The sequence below is a fragment of the Mytilus edulis genome, unplaced genomic scaffold (genome assembly GCF_963676685.1).
Source record: "Mytilus edulis unplaced genomic scaffold, xbMytEdul2.2 SCAFFOLD_1695, whole genome shotgun sequence".
Lineage (NCBI taxonomy): Eukaryota > Metazoa > Mollusca > Bivalvia > Mytilida > Mytilidae > Mytilus > Mytilus edulis.
The window spans coordinates 1-19302 of NW_027269106.1; the positions used below are offsets into that span (position 1 = coordinate 1).

Sequence of the window (19302 nt, forward strand, 5' to 3'; positions counted from 1 at the left end):
AGACGTTATAGATAAGGATCAATAACTCTGTAACTGTTCGATGAAATTTATTAAAACTTTTCAGAATAACTACTGAGATGTATATCTTTATTTTAAAAGTAAAGTTTTAAGTCTGGAACAAAAGTTAAAGTCTGACAGGAATAGGATCCCAGTTACGGTAACCAGTCCGGTACCCACGAATGTAGTTCTTAAAAAAAACTATAACTTTTCTCCTAAAATGGTTGTAGTGTCATTATTACACAAGTTCTGAAACTGAATGTAGATTTATTTGAAAGGGTAGGCTTTCTAGTTTGAATTTCTGTAAAAAAAATGATTGATTTAAATAAAATCTGGCGTCAGTGCATGGAGTAAATTGTCTTAATTCTAGCCTTTATTCTTCACCGGAAGTAGACTGAGTGACCCTGTTGTCAATCAAAACAAAATTTTGCAACGGAATGCCGGTCATGAGGCACTGAGATTGCACTCAGAAACTTGGAACCTAATGCCTAACATGAAACAGAAGTCCCAAGGTGGCTATCAAAATTATTTAACGAACAGCACCCCATTTATTTACTATGACTTTCAATGCGTTCCAATGGGGCAAATAACTGGGTCCCCGTTCCTGTCCAGAAGGCATATATTGAACACTTCAATCTACAACTGTAAGCTTATTTTTCGAGTAACATGATGAAATTTTGCTACAAACTTCAAAATTTAATAAGGAAAACAATGGTGTAATTATTTTTTAAATTTGAATTAAACTTTTTAAATTAAATTGAATTTAAATTTATGAAATTTTAAAAAAAGTTTTTTTTTTCATTTGAAAGTTTAAAAAGAGGTCACAGTGAGGTCATTTGTTGGAAATTTAAATTCATACACTTGTAAGTTAAATGGAGGGATTTTTTGAAAAATATAGGCAAAAAATAATAGAAAAGAGCCACCTGGCAAGAAATCATGAATGCTTTTTATGGGATCAGGGAACAACAAAAGATGGAAAATATGGGCTTATTTCTTTTCTAGATCCTATTTCTGGTACCTGGAAAAAGAAAAAAGCCCATAGATTCAGTTACATGGTTTATAACAATTATTTAGAGTTAAATAAAATATTTGATGCCAGTCATTTGTGTCATAATAGTTTGTGTGTGAATGCGGCTCACATTAATTTAGAGCCGCATCACATAAATAACAACAGGATTTATTGTAAGCACCGCAATTCTTGCAGGGCCATGCCAATTATCCAGATTGCCGCCTGGATTTATTTTTAGAAGATATTTAAGGGGTAGGGCTATAGCTTATATATAAAGAATTTTGACTAAATGTACAACAATTTTAGACTCTTTTTGAAAGATTTGGTGGTCCTTAAAAGAACCTTTAATTTTGTCTTTATCTTTTTCAGATGTAGATGGATGCAGCTATGTCTTCTTTGACTTTGGAATTTTTGAAGTACAGCTTCTGGTAGGTATATTCTTCTTAGCAGGCATTACTCTCCCATATGAATGATCGTCCTTTGTGCTTTGAACAAATGCCGTATTAAGTTGGGATCAAGTTGTCCTTTTTGATATCGGTCTTTAAATTTACTTTGTTCCTTTTCTTCCACATGATCCTTAATTTTCTGTCCAGTTTGTTGTAAATTTTTCTTTTTCCTTTCTGGAGTATTTTGGTATACCTTTGTTCCTTTCACACTCCCTTTGCATCTGCTCTAAGTGTTTAAATGAACCATTGTGATATTTAAAACCAATACATTCTGCTTTTTGTTTCCAGGAATTAGCTATATCCATTATTCAAAGTTGTGAATTATTGCTGATGCCCTCCCTTCAAAATTTCTAGAAAAGTTCACATTTTTTGGTAAGGATACACTTAGTGCTCTGTTAACGGGCTTCACATTTTTGAGTGTTTGAAATTAAATTTCATTTTCATTAATGCTTCCTCACTAAGTTTCATTTTTAAAAGTTCCTGCATTATTAATTTGTCATTGTCATCCATATTCAGGTTGGTTAACTTGTTTGCACCCAAGTACATGGATCTCAGCCACCAACAGTTTGTGTGACCACCACCACACACGTATGAGCTAGTGGGACATTTAGAGCAGTCGCCGGTATAACACCGCACAGTAGCATCAAGCACTCTAGGTAAGCATTTTTTAATCTTTTCCAAATTTCCACAGTTTTCTTTCCACATTTCATTGAAAACTAAGCTACATCTGGCTTTCAAATCTTGACTTAAAACTTTCTGTCCTTGTTTTTTCTTTTCACGTGTCGAACCATAAAAACATGTTCAAACTAAATTTGCAGAATTACTTTGTCGAAACTGTGATCTTCCGAGATGAATTGGGTCAGCTTGGCGTTCAACTTTCCACAACGGGTGTAAAACTTTGAGTGCATCATTTATACCTTCTGCTCCCCGTCCGTCTCCATCTGTAACTGCATACTTTACCAGCACATTTTGCCTATCAATCTGAAGTCCAATTTCTTTACCCATGAGATATTCACTTAAAGGGTTTGTTGGCTTAACATTGGCTGTACATGTACCAGCATGTCCATCTGGGACAGGTTACATTAAGTCCCTTCCCTTTAAGCCAAGAACCCTGTCCAGCAAAGTTTATTGTGAAAAACTGATGCAACAATGAACTTATGGTCAGTCACTTGCTCACATGCCAATGATATTGCCTGGGAAGCATTTTGTCCGGGTTTTTTTGTGCTTACTATATGCATACTGTTATTAACGCGTGTCGATTGCTACAGGAATATGTGACGGCTCTTTTACACCACGAATTCTGTTAACTTCTTTCACAGTTTCAAGTTTTTTCTTCATATCATTGTCATTTAACTCTTTAATCTCATTCGCAACAAAATTAGAATGCCTCTGCAGTGTTCTTTTAGTGGGTGGTGGTATATTTAGTCCTGCGGCCATCAGAAAATCTTCCTCTTTTTATTCCAATAGGAGTCTCCTGTAAGGCAGATACAAGCATGCGGGTTAACTCTCCAGGGTTAGGTCCACGTTTTGGAGTTTTAATTTCATCGAACAGGTTAACACATGGTGATGTAAACTTGCATTCTGTACATTTATATATGCACTTTACACAAGATCCATACTTAATTAACTTTGTCAGTTCAAAGTTTGGATTATCACATTTAATGTCTTGTAAATTGTGAAATTTAACAACTACATTAAGTAGCAGAGTAACTTTATTCATCTTAACAACTCTATATGACTCATCTGTAACATGTGTTTCATCATGAGACTCAGATTTAGCTTCTTCTTTCAGAACCTTCAAACATTTTGGCTGTGGACGTAATAACTTGGGCAGATCCAGGATTTCCCTCGACATCTGGTAAAACTGTAGGAGGTGCCGTCTTGACCGGATTTAGCTACAAGTGAGAACTTCTCTGCATCTAGCCTCTTCCATTGTGTATTAGATGAACTTGGCTGACTGTTTGAAGACTGTGTTTCATGCTTTTATTCCCTTGTTATGGGGTCTGTTACCCGCTTTGAAGCAAGATTTACGTCGATTTTTGCCACCTTTCATGTTAATTTACAGTACCATTGACTGATAATTTATGATGTTCTACATTTTCTTGCATTATTTATATCACTGGAAGATGCTGTCAGCTTCCTTGACACAATTTTGCCACTAATTGCTGACAGTGACACTTTTATGGGGATTTACAGGTGCTGGACAGTGTATTCTAAGAGATCATGTGTGTGTACAGTAGGGCTTACATTTTATTGGATTACCACTAATTGCATTACCATGTAAACTACTGCTTTTCATATATGATAAGGAACTTATTTGCCTTCATAGATATACATTTTTTGTAAGTTTTTCACTTTTAACTTCTTTCCTTTGTAATTCCTATAAAAATAATAAGGATTTTTTATTTTTTTAATTAAAAAATGATTTTAATTAAAAAAAATTTCATTAAATTTAATTTTTACTAAATTTTCATACAATGAATGAATTTATCTACCATGTGCAATTTACAGAATGTAAATATCTTTTCAAATAAAAATGTTGTGCTGATTTTAAGCAAATTTACTTCATGAATATATGATTTTATCCGACCAATTTTCTGATATTTGAGGAGAAATGAGACGTTATAGATAAGGATCAATAACTCTGTAACTGTTCGATGAAATTTATTAAACTTTTCAGAATAACTACTGAGATGTATATCTTTATTTTAAAAGTAAAGTTTTAAGTCTGGAACAAAAGGTTAAAGTCTGACAGGAATAGGATCCAGTTACGGTAACCAGTCCGGTACCCACGAATGTAGTTCTTAAAAAAAAACTATAACTTTTCTCTAAAATGGTGTAGTGTCATTATTACACAAGTTCTGAAACTGAATGTAGATTTATTTGAAAGGGTAGGCTTTCTAGTTTGGAATTTCTGTAAAAAAAATGATTGATTTAAATAAAATCTGGCGTCAGTGCATGGAGTAAATTGTCTTAATTCTAGCCTTTATTCTTCACCGGAAGTAGACTGAGTGACCCTGTTGTCAATCAAAACAAAATTTTGCAACGGAATGCCGGTCATGAGGCACTGAGATTGCACTCAGAAACTTGGAACCCTAATGCCTAACATGAAACAGAAGTCCCAAGGTGGCTATCAAAATTATTTAACGAACAGCACCCCATTTATTTACTATGACTTTCAATGCGTTCCAATGGGGCAAATAACTGGGGTCCCCGTTCCTGTCAGAAGGCATATATTGAACACTTCAATCTACAACTGTAAGCTTATTTTTCGAGTAACATGGATGAAATTTTGCTACAAACTTCAAAATTTAATAAGGAAAAACAATGGTGTAATTTATTTTTTAAATTTGAATTAAACTTTTTAAATTAAATTGAAATTTAAATTTATGAAATTTTAAAAAAGTTTTTTTTTTCATTTGAAAGTTTAAAAAGAGGTCACAGTGAGGTCATTTGTTGGAAATTTAAATTCATACACTTGTAAGTTAAAATGGAGGGATTTTTTGAAAAATATAGGCAAAAAATAATAGAAAAGAGCCACCTGCAAGAAATCATGAATGCTTTTTATGGGATCAGGGAACAACAAAAGATGAAAATATGGGCTTATTTCTTTTCTAGATCCTATTTCTGGTACCTGGAAAAGAAAAAAGCCCATAGATTCAGTTACATGGTTTATAACAATTATTTAGAGTTAAATAAAATATTTGATGCCAGTCATTTGTGTCATAATAGTTTGTGTGTGAATGCGGCTCACATTAATTTAGAGCCGCATCACATAAATAACAACAGGATTTATTGTAAGCACCGCAATTCTTGCCAGGGCCATGCCAATTATCCAGATTGCCGCCTGGATTTATTTTTAGAAGATATTTAAGGGGTAGGGCTATAGCTTATATATAAAGAATTTTGACTAAATGTACAACAATTTTAGACTCCTTTTTGAAAGATTTGGTGGTCCTTAAAAGAACCTTTAATTTTGTCTTTATCTTTTTCAGATGTAGATGGATGCAGGCTATGTCTTCTTTGACTTTGGAATTTTGAAGTACAGCTTCTGGTAGGTATATTCTTCTTAGCAGGGCATTACTCTCCCATATGAATGATCGTCCTTTGTGCTTTGAACAAATGCCGTATTAAGTTTGGGATCAAGTTGTCCTTTTTGATATCGGTCTTTAAATTTACTTTGTTCCTTTTCTTCCACATGATCCTTAATTTTCTGTCCAGTTTGTTGTAAATTTTTCTTTTTCCTTTCTGGAGTATTTTGGTATACTTTGTTCTTTCACACTCCCTTTGCATCTGCTCTAAGTGTTTAAATGAACCTTGTGATATTTTAAAACCAATACATTCTGCTTTTTGTTTCCAGGAATTAGCTATACCATTATTCAAAGTGTGAATTATTGCTGATGCCCTCCCTTCAAAATTTCTAGAAAAGTTCACATTTTTTGGTAAGGATACACTTAGTGCTCTGTTAACGGCTTCACATTTTTGGAGTGTTGAAATTTAAATTTCATTTTCATTAATGCTTCCTCACTAAGTTTCATTTTTAAAAGTTCCTGCATTATTAATTTGTCATTGTCATCCATATTCAGGTTGGTTAACTTGTTTGCACCCAAGTACATGGATCTCAGCCACCAACAGTTTGTGTGACCACCACCACACACGTATGAGCTAGTGGGACATTTAGAGCAGTCGCCGGTATAACACCGCACAGTAGCATCAAGCACTCTAGGTAAGCATTTTTTAATCTTTTCCAAATTTCCACAGTTTTCTTTCCACATTTCATTGAAAACTAAGCTACATCTGGCTTTCAAATCTTGACTTAAAACTTTTCTGTCCTTGTTTTTTCTTTTCACGTGTCGAACCATAAACATGTTCAAACTAAAATTTGCAGAATTACTTTGTCGAAACTGTGATCTTCCGAGATGAATTGGGTCAGCTTGGCGTTCAACTTTCCACAACGGGTGTAAAACTTTGAGTGCATCATTTATACCTTCTGCTCCCCGTCCGTCTCCATCTGTAACTGCATACTTTACCAGCACATTTTGCCTATCAATCTGAAGTCCCAATTTCTTTACCCATGAGATATTCACTTAAAGGGTTTGTTGGCTTAACATTGGCTGTACATGTACCAGCATGTCCATCTGGACAGGTTACATTAAGTCCCTTCCCTTTAAGCCAAGAACCTGTCCAGCAAAGTTTATTGTGAAAAACTGATGCAACAATGAACTTATGGTCAGTCACTTGCTCACATGCCAATGATATTGCCTGGGAAGCATTTTGTCCGGGTTTTTTTGTGCTTACTATATGCATACTGTTATAACGCGTGTCGATTGCTACAGGAATATGTGACGGCTCTTTTACACCACGAATTCTGTTAACTTCTTTCACAGTTTCAAGTTTTTTCTTCATATCATTGTCATTTAACTCTTTAATCTCATTCGCAACAAAATTAGAATGCCTCTGCAGTGTTCTTTTAGTGGGTGGTGGTATATTTAGTCCTGCGGCCATCAGAAATCTTCCTCTTTTTATTCCAATAGGAAGTCTCCTGTAAGGCAGATACAAGCATGCGGGTTAACTCTCCAGGTTAGGTCCACGTTTTGGAGTTTTAATTTCATCGAACAGGTTAACACATGGTGATGTAAACTTGCATTCTGTACATTTATATATGCACTTTACACAAGATCCATACTTAATTAACTTTGTCAGTTCAAAGTTTGGATTATCACATTTAATGTCTTGTAAATTGTGAAATTTAACAACTACATTAAGTAGCAGAGTAACTTTATTCATCTTAACAACTCTATATGACTCATCTGTAACATGTGTTTCATCATGAGACTCAGATTTAGCTTCTTCTTTCAGAACCTTCAAACATTTTGGCTGTGGACGTAATAACTTGGCAGATCCAGGATTTCCCTCGACATCTGGTAAACTGTAGGAGGTGCCGTCTTGACCGGATTTAGCTACAAGTGAGAACTTCTCTGCATCTAGCCTCTTCCATTGTGTATTAGATGAACTTGGCTGACTGTTTGAAGACTGTGTTTCATGCTTTATTCCCTTGTTATGGGGTCTGTTACCCGCTTTGAAGCAAGATTTACGTCGATTTTTGCCACCTTTCATGTTAATTTACAGTACCATTGACTGATAATTTATGATGTTCTACATTTTCTTGCATTATTTATATCACTGGAAGATGCTGTCAGCTTCCTTGACACAATTTTGCCACTAATTGCTGACAGTGACACTTTTATGGGGATTTACAGGTGCTGGACAGTGTATTCTAAGAGATCATGTGTGTGTACAGTAGGGCTTACATTTTATTGGATTACCACTAATTGCATTACCATGTAAACTACTGCTTTTCCATAATGATAAGGAACTTATTTGCCTTCATAGATATACATTTTTTGTAAGTTTTTCACTTTTAACTTCTTTCCTTTTGTAATTCCTATAAAAATAATAAGGATTTTTTATTTTTTTAATTAAAAAATGATTTTAATTAAAAAAAATTTCATTAAATTTAATTTTTATCTAAATTTTCATACAATGAATGAATTTATCTACCATGTGCAATTTACAGAATGTAAATATCTTTTCAAATAAAAATGTTGTGCTGATTTTAAGCAAATTTACTTCATGAATATATGATTTTATCCGACCAATTTTCTGATATTTGAGGAGAAATGAGACGTTTATAGATAAGGATCAATAACTCTGTAACTGTTCGATGAAATTTATTAAAACTTTTCAGAATAACTACTGAGATGTATATCTTTATTTTAAAAGTAAAGTTTTAAGTCTGGAACAAAAGTTAAAGTCTGACAGGAATAGGATCCCAGTTACGGTAACCAGTCCGGTACCCACGAATGTAGTTCTTAAAAAAAAACTATAACTTTTCTCTAAAATGGTGTAGTGTCATTATTACACAAGTTCTGAAACTGAATGTAGATTTATTTGAAAGGGTAGGCTTTCTAGTTTGAATTTCTGTAAAAAAAATGATTGATTTAAATAAAATCTGGCGTCAGTGCATGGAGTAATTGTCTTAATTCTAGCCTTTATTCTTCACCGGAAGTAGACTGAGTGACCCTGTTGTCAATCAAAACAAAATTTTGCAACGGAATGCCGGTCATGAGGCACTGAGATTGCACTCAGAAACTTGGAACCTAATGCCTAACATGAAACAGAAGTCCCAAGGTGGCTATCAAAATTATTTAACGAACAGCACCCCATTTATTTACTATGACTTTCAATGCGTTCAATGGGGCAAATAACTGGGTCCCCGTTCCTGTCAGAAGGCATATATTGAACACTTCAATCTACAACTGTAAGCTTATTTTTCGAGTAACATGGATGAAATTTTGCTACAAACTTCAAAATTTAATAAGGAAAACAATGGTGTAATTATTTTTTAAATTTGAATTAAACTTTTTAAATTAAATTGAAATTTAAATTTATGAAATTTAAAAAAGTTTTTTTTTTCATTGAAAGTTTAAAAAGAGGTCACAGTGAGGTCATTTGTTGGAAATTTAAATTCATACACTTGTAAGTTAAAATGGAGGGATTTTTTGAAAAATATAGGCAAAAAATAATAGAAAAGAGCCACCTGGCAAGAAATCATGAATGCTTTTTATGGGATCAGGGAACAACAAAAGATGGAAAATATGGGCTTATTTCTTTTCTAGATCCTATTTCTGGTACCTGGAAAAAGAAAAAGCCCATAGATTCAGTTACATGGTTTATAACAATTATTTAGAGTTAAATAAAATATTTGATGCCAGTCATTTGTGTCATAATAGTTTGTGTGTGAATGCGGCTCACATTAATTTAGAGCCGCATCACATAAATAACAACAGGATTTATTGTAAGCACCGCAATTCTTGCCAGGGCCATGCCAATTATCCAGATTGCCGCCTGGATTTATTTTTAGAAGATATTTAAGGGGTAGGGCTATAGCTTATATATAAAGAATTTTGACTAAATGTTACAACAATTTTAGACTCTTTTTGAAAGATTTGGTGGTCCTTAAAAGAACCTTTAATTTTGTCTTTATCTTTTTCAGATGTAGATGGATGCAGCTATGTCTTCTTTGACTTTGGAATTTTTGAAGTACAGCTTCTGGTAGGTATATTCTTCTTAGCAGGCATTACTCTCCCATATGAATGATCGTCCTTTGTGCTTTGAACAAATGCCGTATTAAGTTTGGGATCAAGTTGTCCTTTTTGATATCGGTCTTTAAATTTACTTTGTTCCTTTTCTTCCACATGATCCTTAATTTTCTGTCCAGTTTGTTGTAAATTTTTCTTTTTCCTTTCTGGAGTATTTTGGTATACTTTGTTCCTTTCACACTCCCTTTGCATCTGCTCTAAGTGTTTAAATGAACCTTGTGATATTTTAAAACCAATACATTCTGCTTTTTGTTTCCAGGAATTAGCTATACCATTATTCAAAGTGTGAATTATTGCTGATGCCCTCCCTTCAAAATTTCTAGAAAAGTTCACATTTTTTGGTAAGGATACACTTAGTGCTCTGTTAACGGCTTCACATTTTTGAGTGTTGAAATTAAATTTCATTTTCATTAATGCTTCCTCACTAAGTTTCATTTTTAAAAGTTCCTGCATTATTAATTTGTCATTGTCATCCATATTCAGGTTGGTTAACTTGTTTTGCACCCAAGTACATGGATCTCAGCCACCAACAGTTTGTGTGACCACCCACCACACACGTATGAGCTAGTGGGACATTTAGAGCAGTCGCCGGTATAACACCGCACAGTAGCATCAAGCACTCTAGGTAAGCATTTTTTTAATCTTTTCCAAATTTCCACAGTTTTCTTTCCACATTTCATTGAAAACTAAGCTACATCTGGCTTTCAAATCTTGACTTAAAACTTTCTGTCCTTGTTTTTTCTTTTCACGTGTCGAACCATAAAAACATGTTCAAACTAAATTTGCAGAATTACTTTGTCGAAACTGTGATCTTCCGAGATGAATTGGGTCAGCTTGGCGTTCAACTTTCCACAACGGGTGTAAAACTTTGAGTGCATCATTTATACCTTCTGCTCCCCGTCCGTCTCCATCTGTAACTGCATACTTTACCAGCACACTTTTGCCTATCAATCTGAAGTCCAATTTCTTTACCCATGAGATATTCACTTAAAGGGTTTGTTGGCTTAACATTGGCTGTACATGTACCAGCATGTCCATCTGGACAGGTTACATTAAGTCCCTTCCCCTTTAAGCCAAGAACCTGTCCCAGCAAAGTTTATTGTGAAAACTGATGCAACAATGAACTTATGGTCAGTCACTTGCTCACATGCCAATGATATTGCCTGGGAAGCATTTTGTCCGGGTTTTTTTGTGCTTACTATATGCATACTGTTATAACGCGTGTCGATTGCTACAGGAATATGTGACGGCTCTTTTACACCACGAATTCTGTTAACTTCTTTCACAGTTTCAAGTTTTTTCTTCATATCATTGTCATTTAACTCTTTAATCTCATTCGCAACAAAATTAGAATGCCTCTGCAGTGTTCTTTTAGTGGGTGGTGGTATATTTAGTCCTGCGGCCATCAGAAATCTTCCTCTTTTTATTCCAATAGGAGTCTCCTGTAAGGCAGATACAAGCATGCGGGTTACTCTCCAGGGTTAGGTCCACGTTTTGGAGTTTTAATTTCATCGAACAGGTTACACATGGTGATGTAAACTTGCATTCTGTACATTTATATATGCACTTTACACAAGATCCATACTTAATTAACTTTGTCAGTTCAAAGTTTGGATTATCACATTTAATGTCTTGTAAATTGTGAAATTTAACAACTACATTAAGTAGCAGAGTAACTTTATTCATCTTCAACAACTCTATATGACTCATCTGTAACATGTGTTTTCATCATGAGACTCAGATTTAGCTTCTTTCTTTCAGAACCTTCAAACATTTTGGCTGTGGACGTAATAACTTGGCAGATCCAGGATTTCCCTCGACATCTGGTAAACTGTAGGAGGTGCCGTCCTTGACGGATTTAGCTACAAGTGAGAACTTCTCTGCATCTAGCCTCTTCCATTGTGTATTAGATGAACTTGGCTGACTGTTTGAAGACTGTGTTTCATGCTTTATTCCCTTGTTATGGGGTCTGTTACCCGCTTTGAAGCAAGATTTACGTCGATTTTTGCCACCCTTTCATGTTAATTTACAGTACCATTGACTGATAATTTATGATGTTCTACATTTTCTTGCATTATTTATATCACTGGAAGATGCTGTCAGCTTCCTTGACACAATTTTGCCACTAATTGCTGACAGTGACACTTTTATGGGGATTTACAGGTGCTGGACAGTGTATTCTAAGAGATCATGTGTGTGTACAGTAGGGCTTACATTTTATTGGATTACCACTAATTGCATTACCATGTAAACTACTGCTTTTCATATATGATAAGGAACTTATTTGCCTTCATAGATATACATTTTTTGTAAGTTTTTCACTTTTAACTTCTTTCCTTTTGTAATTCCTATAAAAATAATAAGGATTTTTTATTTTTTTAATTAAAAAATGATTTTAATTAAAAAAAATTTCATTAAAATTTAATTTTTACTAAATTTTCATACAATGAATGAATTTATCTACCATGTGCAATTTACAGAATGTAAATATCTTTTCAAATAAAAATGTTCGTGCTGATTTTAAGCAAATTTACTTCATGAATATATGATTTTATCCGACCAATTTTCTGATATTTGAGGAGAAATGAGACGTTATAGATAAGGATCAATAACTCTGTAACTGTTCGATGAAATTATTAAAACTTTTCAGAATAACTACTGAGATGTATATCTTTATTTTAAAAGTAAAGTTTTAAGTCTGGAACAAAAGTTAAAGTCTGACAGGAATAGGATCCCAGTTACGGTAACCAGTCCGGTACCCACGAATGTAGTTCTTAAAAAAAAAACTATAACTTTTCTCTAAAATGGTTGTAGTGTCATTATTACACAAGTTCTGAAACTGAATGTAGATTTATTTGAAAGGGTAGGCTTTCTAGTTTGAATTTCTGTAAAAAAAATGATTGATTTAAATAAAATCTGGCGTCAGTGCATGGAGTAAATTGTCTTAATTCTAGCCTTTATTCTTCACCGGAAGTAGACTGAGTGACCCTGTGTCAATCAAAACAAAATTTTGCAACGGAATGCCGGTCATGAGGCACTGAGATTGCACTCAGAAACTTGGAACCTAATGCCTAACATGAAACAGAAGTCCAAGGTGGCTATCAAAATTATTTAACGAACAGCACCCCATTTATTTACTATGACTTTCAATGCGTTCCAATGGGGCAAATAACTGGGTCCCCGTTCCTGTCAGAAGGGCATATATTGAACACTTCAATCTACAACTGTAAGCTTATTTTTCGAGTAACATGGATGAAATTTTGCTACAAACTTCAAAATTTAATAAGGAAAACAATGGTGTAATTATTTTTAAATTTGAATTAAACTTTTTAAATTAAATTGAAATTTAAATTTATGAAATTTTAAAAAAGTTTTTTTTTCATTTGAAAAGTTTAAAAAGAGGTCACAGTGAGGTCATTTGTTGGAAATTTAAATTCATACACTTGTAAGTTAAAATGGAGGGATTTTTTGAAAAATATAGGCAAAAAATAATAGAAAAGAGCCACCTGGCAAGAAATCATGAATGGCTTTTTATGGGATCAGGGAACAACAAAAGATGGAAAATATGGGCTTATTTCTTTTCTAGATCCTATTTCTGGTACCTGGAAAAAGAAAAAAGCCCATAGATTCAGTTACATGGTTTATAACAATTATTTAGAGTTAAATAAAATATTGATGCCAGTCATTTGTGTCATAATAGTTTGTGTGTGAATGCGGCTCACATTAATTTAGAGCCGCATCACATAAATAACAACAGGATTTATTGTAAGCACCGCAATTCTTGCCAGGGCCATGCCAATTATCCAGATTGCCGCCTGGATTTATTTTTAGAAGATATTTAAGGGGTAGGGCTATAGCTTATATATAAAGAATTTTGACTAAATGTACAACAATTTTAGACTCTTTTTGAAAGATTTGGTGGTCCTTAAAAGAACCTTTAATTTTGTCTTTATCTTTTTCAGATGTAGATGGATGCAGCTATGTCTTCTTTGACTTTGGAATTTTTGAAGTACAGCTTCTGGTAGGTATATTCTTCTTAGCAGGCATTACTCTCCCATATGAATGATCGTCCTTTGTGCTTTTGAACAAATGCCGTATTAAGTTTGGGATCAAGTTGTCCTTTTTGATATCGGTCTTTAAATTTACTTTGTTCCTTTTCTTCCACATGATCCTTAATTTTCTGTCCAGTTTGTTGTAAATTTTTCTTTTTCCTTTCTGGAGTATTTTGGTATACTTTGTTCCTTTCACACTCCCTTTGCATCTGCTCTAAGTGTTTAAATGAACCTTGTGATATTTTAAAACCAATACATTCTGCTTTTTGTTTCCAGGAATTAGCTATACATTATTCAAAGTGTGAATTATTGCTGATGCCCTCCCTTCAAAATTTCTAGAAAAGTTCACATTTTTTGGTAAGGATACACTTAGTGCTCTGTTAACGGCTTCACATTTTTGAGTGTTGAAATTAAATTTCATTTTCATTAATGCTTCCTCACTAAGTTTCATTTTTAAAAGTTCCTGCATTATTAATTTGTCATTGTCATCCATATTCAGGTTGGTTAACTTGTTTGCACCCAAGTACATGGATCTCAGCCACCAACAGTTTGTGTGACCACCACCACACACGTATGAGCTAGTGGGACATTTAGAGCAGTCGCCGGTATAACACCGCACAGTAGCATCAAGCACTCTAGGTAAGCATTTTTTTAATCTTTTCCAAATTTCCACAGTTTTCTTTCCACATTTTCATTGAAAACTAAGCTACATCTGGCTTTCAAATCTTGACTTAAAACTTTCTGTCCTTGTTTTTTCTTTTCACGTGTCGAACCATAAAACATGTTCAAACTAAAATTTGCAGAATTACTTTGTCGAAACTGTGATCTTCCGAGATGAATTGGGTCAGCTTGGCGTTCAACTTTCCACAACGGGTGTAAAACTTTGAGTGCATCATTTATACCTTCTGCTCCCCGTCCGTCTCCATCTGTAACTGCATACTTTACCAGCACATTTTGCCTATCAATCTGAAGTCCAATTTCTTTACCCATGAGATATTCACTTAAAGGGTTTGTTGGCTTAACATTGGCTGTACATGTACCAGCATGTCATCTGGACAGGTTACATTAAGTCCCTTCCCTTTAAGCCAAGACCCTGTCCAGCAAAGTTTATTGTGAAAAACTGATGCAACAATGAACTTATGGTCAGTCACTTGCTCACCATGCCAATGATATTGCCTGGGAAGCATTTTGTCCGGGTTTTTTTGTGCTTACTATATGCATACTGTTATAACGCGTGTCGATTGCTACAGGAATATGTGACGGCTCTTTTACACCACGAATTCTGTTAACTTCTTTCACAGTTTCAAGTTTTTTCTTCATATCATTGTCATTTAACTCTTTAATCTCATTCGCAACAAAATTAGAATGCCTCTGCAGTGTTCTTTTAGTGGGTGGTGGTATATTTAGTCCTGCGGCCATCAGAAATCTTCCTCTTTTTATTCCAATAGGAGTCTCCTGTAAGGCAGATACAAGCATGCGGGTTAACTCTCCAGGGTTAGGTCCACGTTTTGGAGTTTTAATTTCATCGAACAGGTTAACACATGGTGATGTAAACTTGCATTCTGTACATTTATATATGCACTTTACACAAGATCCATACTTAATTAACTTTGTCAGTTCAAAGTTTGGATTATCACATTTAATGTCTTGTAAATTGTGAAATTTAACAACTACATTAAGTAGCAGAGTAACTTTATTCATCTTAACAACTCTATATGACTCATCTGTAACATGTGTTTCATCATGAGACTCAGATTTAGCTTCTTCTTTCAGAACCTTCAAACATTTTGGCTGTGGACGTAATAACTTGGCAGATCCAGGATTTCCCTCGACATCTGGTAAAACTGTAGGAGGTGCCGTCTTGACCGGATTTAGCTACAAGTGAGAACTTCTCTGAATCTAGCCCTCTTCCATTGTGTATTAGATGAACTTGGCTGACTGTTTGAAGACTGTGTTTCATGCTTTATTCCCTTGTTATGGGGTCTGTTACCCGCTTTGAAGCAAGATTTACGTCGATTTTTGCCACCTTTCATGTTAATTTACAGTACCATTGACTGATAATTTATGATGTTCTACATTTTCTTGCATTATTTATATCACTGGGAAGATGCTGTCAGCTTCCTTGACACAATTTTGCCCACTAATTGCTGACAGTGACACTTTTATGGGGATTTACAGGTGGCTGGACAGTGTATTCTAAGAGATCATGTGTGTGTACAGTAGGGCTTACATTTTATTGGATTACCACTAATTGCATTACCATGTAAACTACTGCTTTTCATATATGATAAGGAACTTATTTGCCTTCATAGATATACATTTTTTGTAAGTTTTTCACTTTTAACTTCTTTCCTTTTGTAATTCCTATAAAAAATAATAAGGATTTTTTATTTTTTTAATTAAAAAATGATTTTAATTAAAAAAAATTTCATTAAAATTTAATTTTTACTAAATTTTCATACAATGAATGAATTTATCTACCATGTGCAATTTACAGAATGTAAATATCTTTTCAAATAAAAATGTTGTGCTGATTTTAAGCAAATTTACTTCATGAATATATGATTTTATCCGACCAATTTTCTGATATTGAGGAGAAATGAGACGTTATAGATAAGGATCAATAACTCTGTAACTGTTCGATGAAATTTATTAAAACTTTTCAGAATAACTACTGAGATGTATATCTTTATTTTAAAAGTAAAGTTTTAAGTCTGGAACAAAAGTTAAAGTCTGACAGGAATAGGATCCCAGTTACGGTAACCAGTCCGGTACCCACGAATGTAGTTCTTAAAAAAAAACTATAACTTTTCTCTAAAATGGTGTAGTGTCATTATTACACAAGTTCTGAAACTGAATGTAGATTTATTTGAAAGGGTAGGCTTTCTAGTTTGAATTTCTGTAAAAAAAATGATTGATTTAAATAAAATCTGGCGTCAGTGCATGGAGTAAATTGTCTTAATTCTAGCCTTTATTCTTCACCGGAAGTAGACTGAGTGACCCTGTTGTCAATCAAAACAAAATTTTGCAACGGAATGCCGGTCATGAGGCACTGAGATTGCACTCAGAAACTTGGAACCTAATGCCTAACATGAAACAGAAGTCCCAAGGTGGCTATCAAAATTATTTAACGAACAGCACCCCATTTATTTACTATGACTTTCAATGCGTTCCAATGGGGCAAATAACTGGGTCCCCGTTCCTGTCAGAAGGCATATATTGAACACTTCAATCTACAACTGTAAGCTTATTTTTCGAGTAACATGGATGAAATTTTGCTACAAACTTCAAAATTTAATAAGGAAAACAATGGTGTAATTATTTTTTAAATTTGAATTAAACTTTTTAAATTAAATTGAAATTTAAATTTATGAAATTTTAAAAAAAGTTTTTTTTTCATTTGAAAGTTTAAAAGAGGTCACAGTGAGGTCATTTGTTGGAAATTTAAATTCATACACTTGGTAAGTTAAAATGGAGGGATTTTTTGAAAAATATAGGCAAAAAATAATAGAAAAGAGCCACCTGGCAAGAAATCATGAATGCTTTTTATGGGATCAGGGAACAACAAAAGATGGAAAATATGGGCTTATTTCTTTTCTAGATCCTATTTCTGGTACCTGGAAAAAGAAAAAAGCCCATAGATTCAGTTACATGGTTTATAACAATTATTTAGAGTTAAATAAAATATTTGATGCCAGTCATTTGTGTCATAATAGTTTGTGTGTGAATGCGGCTCACATTAATTTAGAGCCGCATCACATAAATAACAACAGGATTTATTGTAAGCACCGCAATTCTTGCCAGGGCCATGCCAATTATCCAGATTGCCGCCTGATTTATTTTTAGAAGATATTTAAGGGGTAGGGCTATAGCTTATATATAAAGAATTTTGACTAAATGTACAACAATTTTAGACTCTTTTTGAAAGATTTGGTGGTCCTTAAAAGAACCTTTAATTTTGTCTTTATCTTTTTCAGATGTAGATGGATGCAGCTATGTCTTCTTTGACTTTGGAATTTTTGAAGTACAGCTTCTGGTAGGTATATTCTTCTTAGCAGGCATTACTCTCCCATATGAATGATCGTCCTTTGTGCTTTGAACAAATGCCGTATTAAGTTTGGGATCAAGTTGTCCTTTTTGATATCGGTCTTTAAATTTACTTTGTTCCTTTTCTTCCACATGATCCTTAATTTTCTGTCCAGTTTGTTGTAAATTTTTCTTTTTCCTTTCTGGAGTATTTTGGTATACTTTGTTCCTTTCACACTCCCTTTGCATCTGCTCTAAGTGTTTAAATGAACCTTGTGATATTTTAAAACCAATACATTCTGCTTTTTGTTTCCAGGAATTAGCTATACCATTATTCAAAGTGTGAATTATTGCTGATGCCCTCCCTTCAAAATTTCTAGAAAAGTTCACATTTTTTGGTAAGGATACACTTAGTGCTCTGTTAACGGCTTCACATTTTTGAGTGTTGAAATTAAATTTCATTTTCATTAATGCTTCCTCACTAAGTTTCATTTTTAAAAGTTCCTGCATTATTAATTTGTCATTGTCATCCATATTCAGGTTGGTTAACTTGTTTGCACCCAAGTACATGGATCTCAGCCACCAACAGTTTGTGTGACCACCACCACACACGTATGAGCTAGTGGGACATTTAGAGCAGTCGCCGGTATAACACCGCACAGTAGCATCAAGCACTCTAGGTAAGCATTTTTTAATCTTTTCCAAATTTCCACAGTTTTCTTTCCACATTTCATTGAAAACTAAGCTACATCTGGCTTTCAAATCTTGACTTAAAACTTTCTGTCCTTGTTTTTTCTTTTCACGTGTCGAACCATAAAACATGTTCAAACTAAAATTTGCAGAATTACTTTGTCGAAACTGTGATCTTCCGAGATGAATTGGGTCAGCTTGGCGTTCAACTTTCCACAACGGGTGTAAAACTTTGAGTGCATCATTTATACCTTCTGCTCCCGTCCGTCTCCATCTGTAACTGCATACTTTACCAGCACATTTTGCCTATCATCTGAAGTCCAATTTCTTTACCCATGAGATATTCACTTAAAGGGTTTGTTGGCTTAACATTGGCTGTACATGTACCAGCATGTCCATCTGGACAGGTTACATTAAGTCCCTTCCCTTTAAGCCAAGAACCTGTCCAGCAAAGTTTATTGTGAAAAACTGATGCAACAATGAACTTATGGTCAGTCACTTGCTCACATGCCAATGATATTGCCTGGGAAGCATTTTGTCCGGGTTTTTTTGTGCTTACTATATGCATACTGTTATAACGCGTGTCGATTGCTACAGGAATATGTGACGGCTCTTTTACACCACGAATTCTGTTAACTTCTTTCACAGTTTCAAGTTTTTTCTTCATATCATTGTCATTTAACTCTTTAATCTCATTCGCAACAAAATTAGAATGCCTCTGCAGTGTTCTTTTAGTGGTGGTGGTATATTTAGTCCTGCGGCCATCAGAAATCTTCCTCTTTTATTCCAATAGGAGTCTCCTGTAAGGCAGATACAAGCATGCGGGTTAACTCTCCAGGGTTAGGTCCACGTTTTGGAGTTTTAATTTCATCGAACAGGTTAACACATGGTGATGTAAACTTGCATTCTGTACATTTATA

The 19302-nt window shown here is 34.3% G+C and overlaps 2 long non-coding RNA genes across 2 annotated transcripts; both read left to right on the top strand.

The window, feature by feature from the left end:
* Positions 1–1228: 1228 nt before the first annotated feature.
* On the top strand, positions 1229–3282 carry LOC139509576 (uncharacterized). Its single transcript, XR_011661748.1, has 3 exons — positions 1229–1434; positions 1969–2108; positions 3245–3282. It is a non-coding gene; the product is annotated as an uncharacterized lncRNA (long non-coding RNA).
* Positions 3283–5487: 2205 nt separating this feature from the next.
* LOC139509578 (uncharacterized) lies at positions 5488–15509 on the top strand. The gene is made up of 6 exons (XR_011661749.1): positions 5488–5506; positions 6039–6178; positions 7312–7418; positions 9509–9567; positions 14166–14305; positions 15440–15509. It is a non-coding gene; the product is annotated as an uncharacterized lncRNA (long non-coding RNA).
* The last annotated feature ends 3793 nt before the right edge of the window (positions 15510–19302 follow it).